General features: G+C 36.0%; 1 pseudogene; it reads left to right on the top strand.

The window, feature by feature from the left end:
- Window positions 1-1,792: 1,792 nt before the first annotated feature.
- On the top strand, window positions 1,793-9,577 carry LOC113272483 (annotated as a pseudogene).
- Window positions 9,578-18,536: the final 8,959 nt, after the last annotated feature.

The following is an 18,536-nucleotide window of genomic DNA, read 5'->3' as shown; positions in this document are numbered from 1 at the left end:
AGAAGAGTTATCTAATTCAAAAAAATTCTAAATCCAAATAACATACATGTGTACAATAAAGTACACATTAAGAATTACCGGATAATCCAATTAAAATCATCTTGTATCATCTCATATCCGTTATTTTATTAGTCTGAATAGAATCCAAATAAAATCTTTATCAACCCATAACAAAATCATATATCAAGTAATTAAACCCAATGCAGTAAATTCAACAAAACTAGAGAGTGGGTTGAAAAGACAAACCAATTGGTCATCCTCATCCTCATTAGGTTCAAAATCATATATTGTGGAATTCTTTATCCATGCCGTCTTATACATCATCCATTTCATAATCATCCCCCATGTAGTCCATATCGTCGTGCTGGGACATGTTGTCCTCCACAAACTGCGACATCAAAACGAACCTCATAATTAACACAAATCAAGCCAATCGGAATCAAATTCAACTTTTGTAATCATGCAAAACAAAAATCAGATCTTTGAATTGTTGAATACATAAAGGTAAAAATGGTCTAAAACAAATAGAATCACAAGTGTGATGATGCAAAAAAATTCTTATGTTGTAGTGTACCTTCTTGTGCACTGGTTATGTTGTAGTGTACCATCTTGTACACTAATCTACTAAGTAAAATCTATTAAGTCCATATGTTGTAAATTCAAAATCCATACAGTAGATTAAAAAAAATCAAATCGATGAAATAAACACTAATGTTTACAAAAATTGAGCAACGAAAATATAAGATTCATATAAATTTCACCATATTTTCACTAAATTAAGTTTATCAAGTTCTCTCTGTCGATTTTCGCATGTAGAGTCGCAGTCGTCCTTTAATAGTTACAACAAACGAAATTCAACTATTCATATCTCTTGATGAATCAGCTTAAGGTGAACAATAACTGCAGAATTTCACAAAAAAAATCCAAAGAAGTCAAATAATAAGAGACCTTCCTGGATCTGTCATAATATTTTTTTCTTAATCGCGTAGTTGATGAGACATGTAAAACTCGAATCAACTGATGAAGATTAGTAAGTTACTGGCAGTAGCAGAATAAAACCAAACGTAGGAAATTGAAGAATTCAAAATCTATCTCTCTAAAACGAGAAATCATGAAGAACAAAAACCCAAATCGCCTCTATCTCTCGCCAAAAATCTCAGATCTAAAACTTCTAGACTCTCTCTCTCTCTCTTTTAATCTATATGCGTAAAAATGAACATGGTATTTAGGGTAACAAGGAAATGTATGATATTCTGGATCGGGAACAGTTTGGACTAACTCGTCCAAGTTTGGAATGAACTGTTTATGCGGGGGAAAATTTGGACTAGCGAGTATTAGGCCTGAAGACGCTTGACTAAACTGTCTAAAGCCCAGTAAAAATGGGACTAAACGTCAATTTCTACATTTTGAACGATTTTTTGGGGACTACTCAAAAAGGGTGGGGGACTACTTTGTGATACAAATGTCCACCCCTATATTATAAGGGGTGTCTTAAAAGATTATGGAAGACTAATCTTCCCTTATTCTAATTAAGGTTATAACTAACCCTAATAACCCACTAATCTAACCCACTACCCACTAATCCAACACACTAACTAAACCCTAATTAAAATCTTATTTAAAAACTAAAATCAGTTTCAAAACTGATTCTTTTTTTTTCTTTATCTTCTTCCTCCTCTTCTTCTTCTTCTTCTTCGTCAACATCGCAACATCGACGTTAATCGTCGATTCGAAAAAATTTCATCGTCGATTCGAAAAATTTTCATTGTCGATTAATCAATCTTTATAAGCAATGCGTGCGAAGAACACACCCAGACAACCAGGATTGAGTCCGGGACTCCCACATATAGTGAATCTCCCAAAAGAATTGTTGAAGTTCAAAGAACTTGAAGAACCGTTTACAGGAAAAATCAATCATCCAACCGCAAAACAGAAGTCTGATTCAAGTGAAATGCAAATCCGCGAGTAATTTCCTTCATACCCATTCTTTTCAATTCGTTATTTGTTGAAGAAATCGATTAGAAATCATCAAAACCCATTCAAAATGGTAGTTACAGTTGATAGTTCGGTTAGAAGAATGTTTTTTGTAACCCTATAATTGATAACCGAACTTTCAAAATAAGAACAGTTCGATGTGCTCGCAACTATAAGACTAATATCTGTTTACCGAACTATATAGTTCCGTATGCTCGCAAAAAATTTTCTCGTAACCGAACTCAATATTTCCTTTGAAAGAATGAGTTCGGTTTTGTCGATAATTTGTCTCAGTAACCGAACTTTTGGAATAGTTAGTTCGGTGTGCTCGCATAAAAAATTCTCGTAACCGAACTCAATTTTTCAAAGGTAAAGACCGAGTTCGATTTTGGCGTTGGTTTTTTTGGCTAACCGAACTTTTGAAATATTTAGTTCGGTTTCCTCGTATTTTTTTCAGGTAACCGAACTATTGTCTGTTAAGTGTTGTGTTTACTCTATTCTTTAGTTCTATTTCCTATTTCATTTGATAACACAATATTATCTTATGTTTAGCTAATACTTTGGTTTTTTTTCATTAGGAGCAAAGGACAAAGATTGAGACAACAAGTAGATGAGGATTCGAAAACTCCCACCCCTCGCGGAGCAAAGCATTTAGATTTCCGAAAGCGTGGTACCACAAATGCTAAACATGGAGGGGGATTGTTAACCGAAGTCAACCAAGATAATGTTCGTGATGTAATTCAAGATGTCAATGAAGAGGTGATGGAGAATGATGATAAAGAAGAGACTGATGATGAAGAAGAGCAAGGAAATGAAGAGGTTGAACAACAAAGAGAATATGTTGAGAATGTAGACGAAAAAGAACTAGGATCTGACAAAGAAGGAGAAGGACAAGAGGAGGAAGACGATGAAGAGGAGGGAGACGATGAAAAGGAGGAAGATGAGCAAGAGGAGCAAGATCCTGATGATGAAGAAGAGCAAGAAATTGTTCCTGTTTTGGAAAAAAGGAAGCCGAAGCCGCCTAGCAAAAGATACTCACACATTCAACCTGATAATTTGTGTTTGGATCCAGTGGACCCAACTTATGGTACTCCAAATGATGGAGGGGCAACATTGATTGGGTACAAACACTCATGGGATGCGAAGATCTATGCGACAAAGGTATCCTTTAAGTTCATTATTTAACAAAACGTAATTTTTTTTTTGGTTTAACTCAGAAAACGTAATTTTTTTTTGGTTTGGGACATGTTTCGTCAAGTATTAATAGTGTCATGTTCTTTTCGTAGGATCATAAAGATGCAGTTCGTGTTATTAAACATCAAAAGGCGTCCAAATGGGGTTTTTCTAAGGAGTGTGCCGAGTTTCAAGCGAAGGTTAAAGAATGTATGTTATACAAAGCTATTGAGTTAGCACACGCTGATTTTGACGTTGTTGCCGTATCCGCATTTCTCGAGAGGCATTATCCTGAGACATATACAATGCATCTTCCATTCGGCGAGATGGAAATTACTCCCGATGATTGCCATAATATCACCGGCCTACCATTGGAAGGTAAATGTTTTCGAGAAGGCTACAACCCCTCGATGAGTTATGAAGCTCTTGAAGCATTGGCTCAAAAATGTCTAGGATGGGATGCAAGAAAGTCTCAATGTGAGTTTAGACGTTCAGTGAGGTCCTTCAAGAAAGTCTCAATATGAAGCTCTTTGAGCCAATTGGACACTCGCCGGATGTGCAATAAAGAGTTGTGTTATCTCTCCTTCTGAATCCACATCCTTTTGAACCGAGTAGTTTTTCTCTTGGGCCAAAAGAAACAATTGTTGCATTACTTTTCTATATCTCCATTCCTTCCTTTTAATTGTCTCAATTGCATTGTTAATGGTGGACAAACATGAGTGGTTATCCTTGTTATCCTCCTTTAGAATTTGAAGCATTTGAAGCGGTGAAATATTCATTTTCCTCATTTTAGCTACCTTGTTCATCTCTTTAGGAGTTGGATTTTCCGTCATGAAATGTCCTTCAAGATGCTCCGGACGAGGATGATTATGACAACCACTCATAACCTTTTCTTCGTTTAAATTAAATGATAGCTTGAATGGGCAATTAATCTTATTTGAGAAAGTTTTGTTCTTCCTATTTGTCTTTCCCTTATAAACATAACCCTTCCTCTTGTGCATTTTATCGGGATCAACGCTTCTCTCACAAACCATTTCAAAGCGAGTTTTGCTTTCTCTCCCATTCAATACTAATACGCACATGTCTTTTTGTGCATGTTGTCTAGACCAAACATTTGCATCTCCCAGAGTTGTGAATACCAAGTCATTCATGTAGTGATGGGATGTGTCATCGTACAAAATACCAACCGGGGAAGGTTGGTTTTCCATTGGTTCAATTGGATAACATGTAACCTACATGTAATAGCACAACGTCAATACCATAAACATTTAACACTTAAAGTTCGGTAATCTAGTTTTTTTTGCAACCCTACCGAACTCAAAGTTCGGTTAACTAGTTTCCAGAAATAAATTTTGGCCTTACCGAACTATGTATTTAGATTTTGTATGTGAAAGTTCGGTTAGGAATAAATATACATATATTTTGCGACATTACCGAACAGAAAGTTCGGTAACAAAGGTACTGATATTCACTTAACTGAAATATGCTTTGTAAACTCTATAAAAAGAGTTCGGTATAATGTTCTGGGGATTACATAACCGAACTCTAAAAAACCACCATTAACATGTAGTTCGGTTACCTGCGTGTGCTCAAGTTAGTAACCGAACTACACATTAAGAACAGTTCGGTTTCCTCGCAAAATTTTTTTTGGTAACCGAACTAGGTTTACGTAAACGATTTTTTTCCAGAGATTTTGAGTTTGGCCAAATTTTTGCATAATTCAAGCAACATTAACTAAATATGAGGCATACCTGAGTACCCATAGCTTGATCTTCAGGTTGTGGTTGATGAAATCCATCATTTATTTGGTTAGCTTGAGACTGGGGAAAAAAGTTTTCATCATCTAACAAATAACTCATATTTGGATCATTAGAAGTATTGAAAAATACACAATGAGGTGAAGGGGGTTCTGATTTTGATTATGAAGTATCATCACATGAATCACTCAAATCATAATTACTAAACTCAAAAAAAGACTTTTTGGGTTCACCCATCTTCTTCTTCCTATTTCCTTCTTCTTCTTCTTCTTCTTATCTCTCAATAATAATGTTATAACAAAACAATCCTACAAATATAACTCACTAATCACTAATTAATCAGTTACTAATCATAACACTAATTAATCATCACACTAACTAAGTTAATGATTAAGGGTGAAGTAGGTATTTAAAAAAATTAGATAAGGGGTGATTGAAAATTACTACCCATAACCACCCAAAAAACTTGAGAGTAGTCCCCGAAAAATCGTTCTACATTTTGTAGGACAAACGATTTGTCTTTTCTTTTTGTGCCGGTATTAATTTGGGCTTAGTAGTAGTATCTCGGGGGCCATTTAATATGAACGATTTTTTGGGGACCATGGTTTTTTTGGGATCCATGGTTTTATTTTGAGTAAAGACATTAGAAGTAAATCTAGGTCACCCCTTATCTGGATATTTATATTAATACCTAAATTACCCTCTTGATTAATTTTGGGTGATGATTAGTTAGTGTTAATAATAGTTAGTGTAATGATTAGTGAGATGATTAAGTTAAAGATAATTAGTGAGATTAAAAAATCAGATGCTTTTTTTAAAGAAGTAGAATTATTGAAAGGGTAAAGTTAGAGAAGATAGAAGGAAAACATGAAAAACGATGGATTTTACCAACCACAACCGGAGGAAGGGTATTTTGGTACCCAGTTGTGCTTCAAACTTAGATAATGTTGGTTGAATTGCTCCAAACTTTCAAAAAAAATGAAAATTTTTATGTAGATTTGGGTCAGTTCGGTTACCATATGTCAAGAACATGTAACCGAACACACCTGAAAGTGTAGTTCGGTTACGTTTTCCAAACACGCAGGTTACCGAACTCGCTCGTTAATGGAGGTTTTGGTCGTACAGTGTAATGTTCGGTTACCCAGGATAAAATGGTAGGTAACCGAACTTTGAACTTAACAATTTATTTGGGTACATCTTGTGTGTTCGGTTAGTTCGCAAACTTCAACGCAACCAAGTTCCCAACCGAACTGCAGGTTAAAAGTAATCTAGTGTTAGAAGTTCGGTTGGTTCGCAAACTTCAACATATTTTGCGAATCAACCGAACTGGGCTTATATATGCATATATGCAATTAGGCAAACGTTCGGTTACTACGAAATTTATTTCTTGGCGAATTAGGTAGAGTTCGGTTACGAAGTTTCAAAGGTAGAGTTCGGTTACAAAGAAAACTTAACATATTTGCGAACGAATCGAACTTGTGGACTTCTCATTATTTTCGTAAACTAAAGTTCGGTAATATCCTTATTTTGCGAAGGAACCGAACTTATGGACTTCTGTTGTTCTAATACAAGAAGTTCGTTTAAAAATTTTTTTTGCGAATCAACCGAACTGTATTGGCTAAGTTCGGTTACTTTGTAGTTTTAAATTTTTTTGCGAAAAAACCGAACTCTATTGGCTAAGTTCGGTTATTTTGGAACTCAAGATAGTGGCCACAACAACACAGTTCAGTTAGACTGGATTTGTTTTTTTTAGGTTCTAAGGGTGGAGTTCGGTTACTTTGTAGTTTTAAAACTTTTTGCGAAACAACCGAACAGAGAGTTCGGTGACTTAGTTTTAAATCCAATAGAACCGAATTGTTCTTCGTGTTCTTCATTTTCAAGAAGTTCGCTTAGTAAACTAGGGTTTTTTGGAAAATCAGCCTAACCGAACATGGCTCTGTAACTCTTACTAAAACCCTATTTTGATGATTTCTATTCGATTGAAGCAATCAAAATCAAATTAAAGTGAAGGGTTTGTTGGAAAATACCTCCGAAGTGGTCACATGGCAGAATCAGGCTGCTGCTGGCGTCTTTTATACTCGATAAAATTATCATGTAACATAACTTAATTGTGATTGCATTGATGTTGTTACATTTCTTAAATAGGCGGTGGTGGGAGGAGGTGGTGGTGGTGGTTGGTGGTGGTGATAATCAGAGGTGATGGTGGTGGTAATCGGCGGTGGTGGGCGGTGGTAGTGGTAATCGGTGGTTGGTGGTGGTGATAATCGGAGTTGGTGGTGGGCGGTGGTGATGGGAGGAGGTGGTGGTGGGCGGTGGTGATGAGAGGAGGTGGTGGTGGGCGGTGGTGGTGGGAGGAGGTGGTTATATATATATGTGGTTATTAGGTTTGTTTTAATTTAAATTAGGTTAAGGATAGGTTAGTCGTTTCAACGTTTTAGGACACTCCTTATCACTATAAGGAAGGTGGCCTAATAAAATCATGATCCCTCAAAAAAAACCATGGTCCCTAAAAAATCATTCTTTAATATGAATCGAGGGCTGTTTCCTATCACCGAGCTCATTATTCACTCATTAAATTATGTCAGTCATGACCCAAAATTTATAATCCCAGATTTTACTCGAGTAAATGTCAAAACTCTAAAAACAATGGTGGATAAGTAATTATCAAAATTCTCTTTTTATCCATCTTTTTCTGAAAGTGGTCACCAAATAATACTCAAAAGTTCCTAACCTACCAAATAATATGTTTCTGAAGGTGGTAATAGTACTAGAAAAACACCACTTGAAAGTTTTGTGAAGGACGAGTGTAAATCTGGAAGGATTAAGACTCTTGATGATGGTTTGAGAATGTTTGATCAATTGATATCAGAAAGGCCATTACCTTCCAACATTACTTTCTGTCATGTGTTGGGATCCCTATCCAAAATCAAAGTGTTATTCGGATGTCATTATGTTGTACAAGAAGATGAGTTTGGCTGGGTGCACCCCAATATCTATACATTTACCATTTTAATAAATTGCTGTTGTAAATTAGGAAAACTTGATCATGGGTTCTGTTTGCTTGGAGAGACGATAAAGAGAGGTTATGAGCCTAATGTTATCACTTTAACCACACTGATCAAGGGGCCGTGTCTTCAAGGAAAAATTGATTTTGCAACCAAAGTGTTTGACAAAATGACTCACACGCGTAATCAACCTGATGCTGTTACCTGTAATATTCTTATACATGGGCTCTGTACAGCTGCTCAAGTGGGTCCTGCTCTCAACTTAAAAAACAACATGCTGAAATGGAAATGCAGACCCGATATCATTTCATATAATACCATTATAGATACCCTTTGTAAAGGAGGTTTACTCGACGAAGCTTTGGTTCTCTTCTCTGAAATGCTTAGAGATTCCAATATTGTGCGGGATGTAGTTGCTTGCAGTGTTTTGATTAACGGGTTTGGCAATTCAGGCCGGCTAAAGGAGGCGAACAAACTCTTTGATGAGATGGTTAGTAGAGGAATCTCTGCAAATGTAGTGACTTATACTTCTTTGATTCAGGGTCATTGTGTACATCGTCAACAGGAAGAAGCAAGAAGATATTTTGATGAAATGATGGATCGAGGGATTTCACCCGATACAGTAACTTTTAGTATATTAATAGATTCACATTGTAAAGATGGGATGACGGAAGATTCTTGGGGGTTATTCAAATTGATGGACAAGATGAACATAAAACCGAATCTGATTACTTATAATTCTATGATGGATGGTCTGTGTTTAGTAGTCGGTTGCCAGATGCAGTAAAACTGTTAGACTCGATGGGAGATAGGGGCCTAAAGCCAACTGAGGTCAGCTATACTGTGTTAATGAATGGGTACTGCAAGTAGTGTAAGGTTGATGAAGCTATGCAACTATTTAAAAAGATGAAACAAAATGGATTGAAACCCACAGCCGTTGTTTACACTATACTATTAGGGGACTACACCGGGATGGAAGAATTAGGACCGCAAAGAATTTGTTTAATGAGATGCAAACTTTTGGTTTATCTCCAGATGAAGTTACATATGGTACAATGTTGGATGGACTTTGCAAGAATGGAGAAATTGAAGACGCAGTAGACTTGTTTGCATCTCTGGAGGATACAAGTATCTCAGCTAATGTTGAAAAGCATAATATTCTTATTCATGGTTTTTGTCGGGCTGGCAATTTGGAAGATGCAAGGAAACTGTTTGATGAAATTCGAAAAAAAGGATTGATGCCTAGTGTAGTAACATATACCACGATGATTGGTAGCCTCTTTCAAAGCAAGATGTTATCAGAAGCTAACAAATTAATCATCGAAATGGAAGAGAAGGGTTATTCCGCAGATGTTATAACATATAATACCATCATTAAGGGTTTTCTTACAACAAAGGAGACTGACAAGGCATTGCAATTTCTTACTAAGATGCGTGAAGGAGAATTTGTACCAAGTGATTCTGTTGTTTCTTTGTTAACAAAAACTCTCTCGGCAGATGAGCTAAAAATTTTGCAGTTTTTTTCTAATGAATGCTCGTGATTGTTGAGATCATCTTAATCAACTACTAACATATGTCTTATTCATGCAAATTACCGAGAAAAGTAATTAGATAAAATAGCTTCTACCTTGTCAACTGATAGTGAGAGAACGAAATCTGGATAAATACCAATGCCTATTACTGGATGAATATATGGTTTCTTTTGAAGTATTTTCAGTTAATTCAATCATATATATAATTATTGTTTGAAATTTGTTCTGAAATTTTTTTCCAGTGGGATCCTAAGCTGCTGCAGTGATTAGAAATGTAGGAGGGATTCCTTTCAGATGGTGTCATGGCGACAAGAGAAGATTTATAAGGTACACATAGGCTTATTCATTTACATTTGGTTTTTCAAGGTCATCGTTGTTTTAAGTATTTCAGCTGAAGCTATAAGTGTTATCTCATGAGTCAGTGATGTGTTTAACTGTAGTCTTTAGGCTCCTGGTGCACCATTTTATCTGTGGATGTCAGTCAGAACTTTGACACATACATATTGCATTTTTTTGCATCTTCCTTTGTATTTTGTAGGCGATTTATTTTGCAATACTGTAATCTTTTTTGCATTTTTTTATATGGTATGTTCTACCTCTGGGTTAAAAGAAGGGCTTTGGCTGTTGCCCCTAATGTCATGCATAAAGCGCAAAGATTTGATGGCATTATATGATGTGTCTGTCATTGAAATGAGAAGATTTCATCCCTTTTACATAGCGGCAGTGGAGCACCCTTCCTTGGATACATTGTCTTTTATGCTTTGTGGGTTTTATTTTGCATTTTTGGTTTGGTTTGTGTAGAGCAGTTAATTCCCCTGCATAACATTTAACCAAAATTAGTATCGCCTAATGAGAATGAGACCCTGTCATGAACTTATCGGCTAACCCAAGTTGGTTATTCAGTCCTATTAATCTAATGTCTTAAGTTTTTTAAAAAAGAATTCAATGTTTTGGTCTAGGTTTTAGAGAATGAAACGTCGATAATTAATTTAAGGTCAACAAGCTAACTATGAGACATGCACATCAACAACGTTTTAAGAAATTAAGGTGGAAAAGGAAGAAGAAACAGTTTTAGATTAGCTAGTTTCTCTCTTTTGTAAAAATAGGAAGAACAAGAATCCATTTCTACAGCAACCAATATTTGAGACACTTCGAAGAAAAAGTAGGAAGAAAAACATTTAAGAGTACAAGAAAAATGGATATGGCGAAGTTTGTTAATGGTCGATTGGCTGTTGCCCTTTGTGTTGTTGTCTGTGCATCGGTGATTATCGGTGTAAGTAGTGTCAGGGAGATGGATAATTCTCCCGCTAAAGCACCGACTGTTAATACATTGCCAGAACAATGCAAGTATACAGAACCGTGTGAAATGTCTGTGGTAACCCTTGTCTCGTCCATGGCTTTGCCAATCAACAAGGATGTTGTATATTGCCAAGAAATTATACAAACTACCAAGTATTGCTGGGACAAGGTAATCGACCTTATTGAGGATCCAAACTATCCTACTATCTCTAAACTGCTACATCCATGGGGAGAAAAGGTCTGGGACAAGTGTGTCAGTATCACAGGTTCTCCTTCCCCAGCACCAACGTTGATGATCGATAACTCCCCTACTCAATTACCTGCATGGCCCGAACAATGTAGGATTTTCAAATCGAGTAAAGAAACTTTGACGCAACTTATTGTCACAAAGACTTTGCCAAGCAAGGAGGACATTGCAGTTGCATTGAAATTATTGGAACAGACAAGGATTGTTGGGATCAGGCAATGGAGATTCTTGAAGATCCTAATGTTCCAGCTCTGGCTCACCTACATCCATGGGCAGAAAAGGCTTGGAACGAATGTATCTATCTGCTTATAACCAATCACTAATGCATTACACACTAATGTAAAACTAATAATAATATGCTCATCTGTAATCAGTTTCTGGACAAGTTTGATTGGAAAACACAGAAAATCGTAAGCAATGAGCCTTTTAATTATCAATCTCCTATCCAATTTATTTATTTTTTGCCTGAAACAATTACATTTATCCGGACACACGCAATTAGTGTTTACCTCAGTCTTCGCAAGTTTGAAGCATTCATTCTGAATTATGTATAGCAAGCATGTCAACAATGGCAGTTTTGGACACTCGAACATAAGCAGTGAAAAAGAGTACCTCAGTGTCCTTTGCAACGTGGGTCTAAAGACTCTAAACCTTGATATGTCAATTCTCACTTACAATGAGGAACATCCACACTAACTGAACCTACATTCCATCTTACTATCAAAAGAGTATTGTAGTTGCAGGAAATCCTACAACCACATCCATTCAATATTATGTAATTCTTTAAGTAATTATGGTGAAGATCATTCGTTTATTCATCAAGATCTTGAGATTGAATATAAAATATTACAGAGACTTTACTTGCTCTCCAAATAAATTTTCTCTCTCCTAATTTCTTGTCTAATACTCACTTCATAGATCTCTCTCAATGCATAGTTTCCTTCCATTTATATAGGGTATTTCACAATGGATGACAGCTAATAGATCCCTTATTTTCGGAATCACTGTGCGTTACAATCGCTCATGTACATTCGCTCAACTTCGCACACTTTACTATTTCGCACAGATCATGACACTTTACTCGTGACTAAGCTGATATCATTAAATACGTCATCCTTATTTTAGTATGTGCGATGGTTTTCGCTTAGGTTAAATGACCTTTATTTCGCATACATAATGAATGTGCGATATTTCACTCCTACATTTTGCCTCTTCTCATTTCGTTCTCTTTATAAAGTGAACGATATGAGAAATCTCCATCTAATAATATCGCACATGCCCAACTTTTCATATTCTGCTTTGCCGACACATTTCCAGAATTTGAGCTTTCCTAACTTACGCGTGTCTTTTTATCCACTCGTTATCTGACACGTCCTTATAACCGTCTATTTCTATCCATTCATTCTCCGCATTAATGAGATAAAATCTCGAAAAACGAGGGTAAATTTTTCTTATATATCTTCTTTCATCTTCTTCTTTCTTCTTTTTACCTTCTTCTTTCTTTTTCTCCACTTCTGCATTTTGACTGTGATTTCATTGATTTTTTTTTTACTGTGATTTCATTCACCTATATATCCATCATTCTCATTCTTATAATAGCTCCAGCTGGTAAAAAGATGGAAGCTGAACTCACCAGATTGAAGAGAGAATTTGACACAAGAGGCTTTTCACTTTCTCTTTCTTCCCATTCTGATTATTCATCCAAACTCAATCTTGAGTTAATAAATTCTGAACAGTGGTCTAATCAAAATATCATCATTTCATTAAGACAACTTTTGAATAATCTTCCCATCTCGTTGTATAATACGGAAATTCCCTTATTCTATGAAATTCTATCCGATGATCGATTCGCAAGAGGTATATTTCAATTGAGTGGAGATGCTATTAGAATAGATTTAGAATACTATCGTCGCGCAGCAGGATTAAGAACCTCTTATCCTTATGAAGTGCGAAATGTATCATACCGTGATAGAGCCATCAACCCTGAAGAGTACACTTTTGATAATTTCTTCAAAAACTACTATGTTGCTATCATGAAAAACGAATCAACAAAATGGGCCATTCGCTTAAGAATAAAAGATGGTATTCTTAAAGACCAAAAAATTATGCGAGATGTTGATTGGAACGATAAGTCTAATAGTACTGCTCGCAGATCTAATGATTCATGATGGCTTAATTGTCCTGTCATTTTAGAAGGTCCTTATACATCTGGAAGAGCTGCTGATGGTTCTGATCTTCCCCTTCCTGCGAAACTTTCTGCTTTTCAACCCTGATAGTTTGTCTTATCTGATAATGAGAATAAGAAGATGGTATGAAATCTTCGCATAATTTTTTCTAATTTCGCATAACCTTGTTTTCTCTATTTTTTATTTTCATACTCCTCTGATTTCAGGATGCTAAGAAGACCAAGACGTCGCACAATTCGTCATCTTCGCAGAATAATGAAGTAATAAACACTCCCTCTCTTAACTTAAACAATATTGTTTCCTCTGTTTCTTATCTTGATTTCGCACAGGTTGAAGCTTCGGGTATTAAGGATACAGGGAAAACCAAGAAACAACCCAAGAAACTCGCATCCAAATCTGGGTCAGAATTTCTTCTTCTGATCTTTCCAGGAAGCGTAAAGAATTCTACCCTTCTTCAAGTTCTGAATCCAGTGATGACGACATTCTTTCTTATGAATATCCATCAATCTCCTCTTCAATGAAAGAATTATCCAACCTTTTCTCTGATCCTATGTCGGCTCTTAATAATGGTGATCTACAACGCACTTTTGGTATGATCTCGAAAGTCTGTGATGCTCCTATTTTAGATGATCCATCTCTTCAGGGAGCTGCTCTTGTAGTAAATCCAAGCTTCCAATATGCAATGGGCTCTTTGGTAATATTTATATCTTCACTTTCTTTTATATTCTTTCTAGTCTTCCTTTCTGGCACATAATATCTTTCTTATACCTTTGCAGGTATCTCGTTTATCCTATGCGGTTTCTTCGGATTATCAAAGGAAACTTCTCAGTTTGGGGAAAGAAAATACCAAACTTAAGGCTGAAAACTCTATCGACACTGAATTACTTCGCATGGCTCGAGAAATAAATGATGATCTTATTGGTATGTAATCTTTAACCTTTTAATTCTCCTTGTTTTATATGATAATTCACATTCCTCATTTCTTTGTATTCGCAGATATTTATAACCTTTCTGATGAGGCATCTAACTTTCCTGACGAGGAAACACTTTTAGAACATCTTAACTCTTCTTTAAACAATTATCCAACCAAAGGATTTGAGAACCTTAGCCTGGAGGAATTAATATTGAAGTATACTGCTCTTAGAATGGATCATAGACCCTTATTAACTACACTTAATAACTTCAAACGTCGTCTTCATGAAAATAAGAAGACAATTCAAACTTTGGAAGAAAAGAATAATAAACTCATTAGTGAAAAAGATGAGACCGCTCTCAAGGGTACGAAAACACTAGAAAAATTCCAAGAAACTATCCTTAAAGTTCAAGATGAACGTGATTTATCCTTGAGCGAAAAGAACACACTCATTGAGGAAAGAAATTTAATCCTTTCTCGACTTCTCATAGAAAGTGAAGCTGAATTTAGTTGGGATTCTATAGTTCTGAATGATGCTAGGGAGAATTTAGCCGTAAATGTAAGCCTTCAATCTTAACATTCTGCGCTAGTTAAAGACATTATTTCCAATCACGATGGTCACTTGCTTTTTCTTTCATATTTGTCATTTCTTGAAGATGATATCTCTTTTAACTCTAACCATTTTGTTTATACTTCGCAGATAAAGAAAAGAACTATTTGGAGAAGATTGAAGAATTAAAGATACAACTTGCTGATGAAGAGAAGAAACGTGCTGAGGAAGCCGAGAAGTTATCAATGGAGTTATTTGCTCGCAAATCCAAGTATCAGCAGTTAAAAAAGAATTATATCCTCACTGTTTCAAATAATAGTAAGGATGTCATCCGTGCTCGTGATGCAGCAGTTAAGAAAGTCTGTGTTGATAATGACATTCCTCTCTCAAAGTATAAATTCACAGACGTTCCTCCCAACGAAGTTGTTCCTGATATTATTGATAGTAAAGAGGAATATGAAGAATATGAAGAAGAAGTAAGTGATTTTGAGGTTGATCGTAATGATGAAGATAATTTAGGCAAAAATTAATTATTTTTCGCTTGATGTAAATTCTTTTTCTGCCTCTTGTATATCTTCATGTCTTCTAAAATTTCTTCTTCAATATATTTCTTTCAAATGTTACTTTTCATTCCTTAATCATAAATTCCCTTTAATTTGCATTCGCATTCTCAAATAATAGAGTTCCATCTTTTTCGCACGTGTATAAGACTATCAAATGGGGAAAATAGCACTCTCTTTATGTTTGCATTCCCATTCTTGCCTCTGCTAGTTGGCACAAATTAATAGGCTTGAACATAATGTCGCTCTCTACCTCAATCATATTTTGTATCATGCGAACCACTTCGCATTAAACTTATACCTTATTTTTCTCTTGAGGTCTTATTTTGCCTTCCTAATTAAAGGTCTTATTTGCTCAAAATTTTCTTTGTTCTTATGCGACGAAATCGCAGGAAGTCTTTATACTTTAGTATATCAACCCATTGATCTCGCCTTATCCTTTTCTTGTTGGAAAATATGACAAGCCTTAATACTCCCGTGAGTAAAAATCCTCATGACATTTACGTGTTTTGACAAAATTCAGCTCCCTAATGGAGGGTGACGTCCTTATATTCCCCCTAGTAGCCCCTTCAAGGAAGCTTACCTCTACCGGGTTAAGGTTGGCTCCTCCCATCCGGTAATACAACAACCAGTTGATTTCACAACCTCTTTTCCCTCCACCGATAAGGTTTATGGTTACGAGACTGCACCCTAACTGGGGTATCTTCGGACTGAGTGCATCATAGTCAGGACTTGTCAAGAGTGGAAAGGTACGCTCCAGATGCCCCGCGCACTCTTGACTCAACCGTGTACCTCGGCGCCTTGATCGAGTTTCTGCACTCCTTAGGAGAGATATTATTACCTAATATTTCGATTTAGGTGCCTCTCCTGGATAGGCCTTTTCGTTTTTTCTCACCCCAAATCTCCATGACTCAAGTATAAGGGTCGATTTAGCTCTCCCTTGAGTTATGCTTACTAGGTTTTCCCTGATTATGACGTGCGATTGGTCTTACTTTTTGCCTCTTGCATTTATGCGAACTAGGTTGCACGCCACATTCGGATACCTAGCCCCCCTAGTTAGAGTTTTTATTTCTGTTACCTTCTATTAAGGTATAACTTTAGGGTCTTACATTTATTTATTTTTTTGATATGATATCATCTTATGAAAATAGAATCCATTCTTATTTATGAGTTATATAACTCTAGTACATAGAATCCTTACTGATTTCTCATACATGAAGAAAGATATTCATATTGCTCATCTTCTCCTGTTATCTTTTGTATTTCTCTAAGTTCACTGATGCGAGTATCATCGTACATGTTACTTTTCTTCCGAGAACAGAACTTCTTTAGAAGTAATCTTTCTGACTCGCTTGGTGTGATTATTCACAGAAGATTTTGCTTTAATATCCTTCTTTTCTATTTTCCCAGATTTAGACACTACATCCACCATTAATCTTTCACCTCTTTGGCTATCCTTAGCATGCTGTTGCCAATTTCTTCGTTTGCATTCTCGCTCTTGGCACTTGTCGATATCGATTTCTTGACAATTTATACCTTCATTTTTATCTCCTCTTATTATGCCAAGACCTTGAGGTAAAGGAAATTTTATGCATTGATGAAATGTTGAAGCCACGCCCAAGATACTATGCAACCATGGTCTCCCAATCAGAGCATTATAAGGTGATTCAACATCAACAACACAAAATACAATTTCTGTTGGCAGACTTTGCAGAGGAATTCGCATTTTGACTTCTCCTTTTGGCTTGTTCGTAGCGCCATTGAATCCATAAATTTTGTAAGTTGAAGGAATTAACTCTTCATCTCTTCCGCTCATAGTTTTGTATGTATGATAAAAGAGAATATCAACAGAACACCCAGGATCTATGAGTATTCTATTTATATCCCAAGTATTCGCTTCATCTTCTTCTTCTTCTTCATCGTCATCATCTATTTTTGCTTTCAGATTAATTCCTAACTTCACCACTAATGGACATTCATGTAATTCTCCTCCTCCTGGTGTTTATTCCGCACTGAACGAAATGGTATGTTTTTTCCAATCCTTTAATGGTGATATCTTCGCAAGGTTGAGGATTTCTATTCCATCATTATCTCTCGCATACACGCGACTTAAGATGTTGTCATGAAAATCTTCTATATTTTTGAAAGAATGTATAATCGAATTGCAATACAGGTTATTTTCCTTCACACCTACTTCAATTACAAATGTATTCTTTCCTTTCTCCTCACCATATGTATTTCCTACTGGTGGTGGTGGTGGTGGTGGTAGATTCTGTATCAGCCGTACTAAGAAATGGTTCAGTTTTCCTTGCTCAATCATTGTCAGTATGATTTTCCTTAAATTTCTACAATTACTTGTTGTGTGACCATGAAAGCGATGATATACACAGAATTATTTTCTCCTTCTGCCCGGTGGTGGTTCATCTCCTACATTTTGTGGTTCAAGAATTTCTTCCATTAGTATAACAGCTTCCCAGACTTTGTCTACTGTACAGTACAACAAAACACACATTTAGTGACAAAATTTTATACAACCAATAAAATTTTGTCTGCAAATCTAGTGCTTAAGGAGGATTTTTTTTTAGTTACCATATATTTTTTTCGCGACAAACGGTAAATTTAGTCTTTAAAGTTGTCACTGTAAATTTTTGTGACCAAATATAGTGACTAAACCTGTCTCCGTCTCAGAATATTTTTTTTGTGACCAAATATAGTGACCAATTCTGTCTCCATCTCTAAATATTTCTCTGTGACCAATTATTTCGGTCACGGTATTGGTTTATAGCGACAAAGGAAAATTATAGTCTCCAAACATATTATTGCCAATGATCCAAGACTTTTGTCCCCGAATATATCTTACACTGAAAAAATTAGTTTGTCGCCGAAATGAATGCCCATCAAATAAGGATTTTGCCGTTAGAACTATTAATATCCAAACAAATTTTTGTCTTCTTGTTGCAAATGGACTGTTTTCTACCGACGGAAAAAAAATTATTCTCTGCAAAAACTATTGCCGACAACGTGTAACTTTTGTCCTTATATCTATTTACGCAGACAAAAATTGGTTCGTCATCTAAATGAATAGAAGCAAATATGAAATTTTGCCGTTAATATTTTGTAGTGGCAAGACAAATTGTGGTCACCAGATCCAAATATTCGGTGACTGCTTGTGATTTAGTCTGTTAAGTTATAGAAATTGAAGTGGTGTTGTTGCTTCGAGTATGACTGGCATCCACAGGAATACGTGGTGGACGGTTGTTGCAAGGACACTCCTTACAGGCAAAAGTGTATTCCATAGTTTTAACCTTCTACAATTTTTGCTGATTCATCATTCACACAA

This window comes from Papaver somniferum, chromosome 1 (genome assembly GCF_003573695.1).
Source record: "Papaver somniferum cultivar HN1 chromosome 1, ASM357369v1, whole genome shotgun sequence".
NCBI lineage: Eukaryota > Viridiplantae > Streptophyta > Magnoliopsida > Ranunculales > Papaveraceae > Papaver > Papaver somniferum.
Note: the sequence above shows the minus strand (reverse complement) of the source record. Positions and strands in the feature narration are given on the sequence as shown.